We start from the raw sequence: 4,434 nt of genomic DNA, 5'->3' as shown, positions 1-4,434 counted from the left end.
AAGTTTCCAACCCTATCATCCTGATTGTCCGTCAGTATGACACCAGGGTTACTTGTCCAACTGCTGGCTGACATGGGACAAGGGCTGCAGGGAAGGCTCAGGGGCATCCAGAACAGAGAGAAGCCTTGGTGAGAGGATGTGAATTAGGACTTAACCCCTTGCCCTGGGACAGGGCAGGGCAGGTGTGCTGCTGGCACATTTCTGGGCTGTTATAGGGCAGGCTCAGAAGTGGTGTGAGACTGGGAGCCTCATCTGGCCCACCTGGGCCCAGAAGAGCAGCAACTTCCATCTGGCCTTAAAGGGGAAGAGAATAGTGTGTCCCACATCTGGAGGCATGTGATAGGTATAGCCTGTCATCTTCAAAGGGGACAATATGCCTGCTAGCCCTCTCCCAAGGTCAGGTGTAGAGTTAGGGATCTGGAGCCCCCAGAGGCTCCTGCAGCCCCACTTACCTTTGGGGCCTGCCCAGACTGGGGAAGCCTAGAGGCTCACCATCTGCCAGCTAGAGCCCAGGAGCCCTGTTTGATGGTGCATTGGGCAAAAAGCTGAGCTTGTGGGGTGGGGGCGCTCTGAGGTCTGGAAGGAGGGGCAGAGAAGCCCTTTCCCAGGACTGCTAGATTAGGACTCCTGAAAGAGACCAGGTGTTTGCCCTTGCCCTCCCCACCCCTTACCTCGACCTAGTTTGCTAGGAAAGGGTAGGAATATCCTGGCTCTGTTGTAGCTTGTGGGACCTGGACAGTGACTACTCTCTCTGGACCTTGGTTCTGCTCCTGTAAAATAGGAAACTAGGATTAGATGCTTCCAAGGATCCTCAAGAGGCTCATCTGGACTGTGAGGGCCTCCAGAGGGCTCCCCAGTACCCAACACAGGCCTGGCTCTGTGGGCCTCATGAGGCGTTGTGCATCATTGGGCTCACGTGTCCTTGTGTTCTGCACCCAGGAGACCCCATTGAGATCCTTGGGAGGCATTTGCACAAAAGGAAGACAAATGGTGAAAAATCCCTGGAGGACTGATCCACCTCCCTGGGCCCAAGGTAGATAGGGTCCCGCAGGGACTCAAAGAGCAGTGGCACAGACAGGCCTGGAGGGCCTGCCCTGGCTCCAAGCGAACCCCCGTGTGTCCTTCAGTCAGTGGAGCTCCACTCCAGAGGCTGGCGTCGATATGTATCAGCTCCCCAACCCCAGTCTGCTCCGTTCTCTCCTCTTTGAGATCCTAGTTACCTTTCCCCTGTGCTCTGCACATAATTTACTTTTCTCGTGGTTTCTGTGTCCTCATAGCACTGCTTCCTTATAACTTTGACTTGCAGTGACCCAAACTCTACTGAATGGCTTTCCTCTGACCCTTCTGGGTCAGCTCCTGCAGCTAACACCCTCCCTGTCTCAGCAGCTCTTTTTTTATACTCCTGACAGGGAGCCTCCAATCAGCCCAGTGCATTTGTGTGTGATAGGTGATGTCACAGGTCAAAGGTTGGTCTCTGGATTGATTGGTTGTTCAGTCAATGGTGACCAGTGGATACCTGGTCTAAAGCACTGCTATCTAAGGGCTGACCTTTGAGTGGGACTGTGGGTGGGGCAGGCAACTAATGTCCTTGACCTGTACTCTATAGCAGAGAGCTAGTTTAGATCTGCTGTGGAACAAATTTGTCAGTGAAAATGAGGCAAGTCCCAGGGCAAGTGGTTAAGCCTTAATTCAAATCCTCCCCCTTCAATGGGATGGATCAACACAATAGTCTCTACAGTGCCCTAGGAGGATATTTGGAAATAAAAAGGAGGAACAGGAAAGTGGTTTTGTGGTGGTGTCTTTATATTCTCAGGGCTAATTACAGGCCCCAGGTTATAAACGAGTTTAGTTTCTAAGTTTGTCTTTAAGTTGAATTTGTAGTTAAGAACAGGTGCACATGGTTCTTATTTATCCTTATGTTAGTGCAAAAAGGAGCTTTGGTGATGTAGTGGTTAAGGCATTTGGCTGCTAACCAAAAGATTAATAGTTTGAACCTACCAGCCACTCTGTGGAAGAAAGATGAGACAACCTGCTTCCATAAAGATTTACAACTTTGGAAACAGTGAAGGTGGCTATGAATCAGAATCAACTCAGTGGCAGTGAATTTATTTATTATTTTTTTGTTTAAAAAAACCAAAACAACAAGAGTGGTTAAGGCATTTGGCTGATAACCAAAAGGTCAGTGGTCCAAACCCACCAGCTGCTCTATGAGTAGGAATCCACTCGATTATGTTGTTTGCCGTTGAGTGGGACCCGATTCATAGAAACCCCTCCTTGGGTTTCGACCCCTCCTTGGGTTTCCAAGGCAGTATCACTATGGAAGTAGATTGCCCAACGTTCCTTCCAAGGAGTGGCTGGTGGGTTTGAACTGCCAGCCTTTTGGTTAGCAGTCAAGTGCCTTAGGCACTATGCTACCAGAGCTCCCATATATGTATATATATAGAGGGTGAGGGTGAGGGTAAGGGCGAGGGCGAGGGCAAGAGAAGGCTTGAAGCCTTTTCACTGATTTAAAAGCAGCATAAGCAGCAAGTGAAGGTGATTGTGATGAAGAATTTGTTGCATGTAGGGGTTGGTTCAGTTGGTTAAATTGATTTATGTAACTTTAAAGGGCAAATACAAATTGTCTATAAGCTGGGCGTTCATAACCTGAGGACTGCCTGTAGCTTGTGTATGTGTGTGTGTGTGTGTGAACTTCAGTCTTTCAACAGCTGTGAGATAAAATCTTTTTTTTTTAAAATACATTTTATTGAAATATAATTTATGTACAGTGAAATACAGGAGCTCTGGTAGCATAGTGCCTAAGACACTTGACTGCTAACCAGAGGGCTGGAGGTTCAAACCCACCAGCCACTCCTCAGAAGGAAAGTTGGGCAATCTATTTCCATAGCGATACCACCTCAGAAACCCAAGGAGGGGTCACTATGAGTTGGGTCCAATTCGATGGCACATAACAACAACAACAGTGAAATACACAAAACTAAAGTGACATAGGTCCATGCATTTGTTTTTTTGTTTTTTATTTTGCAGTGTTCCCTCCTCTCCCCTCCCAGCCCTGGTAACCAACGAAGAGAGTTTCCTTCCATATATAACCTTTCCTTGACTTTTTACAATAATGAACTAACAGTATATTTGTCCTTCTGTGATTAACTTATTTCAGTCAGCATAATGTCCTCCAAGTTCATCCATGTTACGTGGTGTTTTGCAGATTCTACAATATTCTTTAGTGTTGCATAGTATTCCATTGTGTGTATGTACCATAGTTTGGTTATCCATTCTTCTATTGATGGGCACCTAGGTTGTTTCCATCTCTTTGCTATTGTAAATAGTGCTGCAATGAACATGGGTGTGCATATATCTGTTCTTGTCCTGACTTTCACTTCTTTAGGATATATGCCTACTAATGATGGCTGGATCAAATAGTATTTCTAATTCCAGCTTTTTAAGGAATCGTCATACTGTTTTCCACAGTGGTTGTATCATTTTACAGTCCCACCAGAAGTGTATGAGAGTCCCAATCTCTCCACATTCTTGCCAGCATTTGTTATTTTCTGTCTTGTTGAACTTTGCCATTAGTGGTGGGTGAGATGGTATCTTGTTGTTTTGATTTGCATCTCTCAACAATCATGAACATTTCTTCATGTATTTGCTGGCTGCCTAAATATCCTCTTTGGTGAAGTGTCTATTCATGTCTTCTACCCATTTTTAAATTGGATTGTTAATCTTTTTGTTTTTGAGGTGGTGGAGTTTTCTATACATTTTAGAGGTAAGTCCCTTGTCAGATATGTCGCTGCTGAATATTTTTTCCCAATCTGTAGGTTCTCTTTTTACTCTTTTGACAGTGTAATTATTGACAAGTATGAATTTGTTGCTGTCATTTTGTTATATGCTTTATCATGATGTTGCTGATTTCTTTGTTCCATATAATTTTCTGTGTTGAGCTCATTTTGTTTATGAATCATGTTATTGCTTCCTTCATTGCTATTGTTTTAGTATTTGCTAAATATTTGTGCTGGTCTTCTTTTTTATTTTGATGTGAAGGTTTATCCTTTTTCTTTGTGGTTACCCTGTGATTTATAATTTTCTTCCCAAGTTTAGAATAGTCCGTTCTATCTTGGCAGTTGTCTTGACTTTCTCACCATTTATAAGTTCTATAACTGCACAATTTTTTCCCTCTTTTTGGTTTGTAGTTGTCCTCATTTGTCAATTGTTGTCTCTGGTTCTCTGTTTAGAGTCTTGTAGGCTTATTTACTTTGGACACTTCCGTAGCTGGGTTGGTTTCTGGGTTGTCATCATGTGTGTTAATGGTCACTTGCTGTCTGCTGTTGTTGGTTCTCTGTCCAAAGGACTCCCTTTAGCATCTCTTGTAAGGTTGGTCTGGTTTTAACAAATTCCCTTAATTTCTGCTTATCTGGAAATGTCCTAATTTCACCATCA

Source organism: Orycteropus afer, unplaced genomic scaffold (assembly GCF_000298275.1).
Source record: "Orycteropus afer afer isolate SDZICR_OR568_19922 unplaced genomic scaffold, OryAfe1.0 scaffold01067, whole genome shotgun sequence".
NCBI classification, from domain to species: Eukaryota; Metazoa; Chordata; class Mammalia; order Tubulidentata; family Orycteropodidae; genus Orycteropus; species Orycteropus afer.
Note: the sequence above shows the minus strand (reverse complement) of the source record.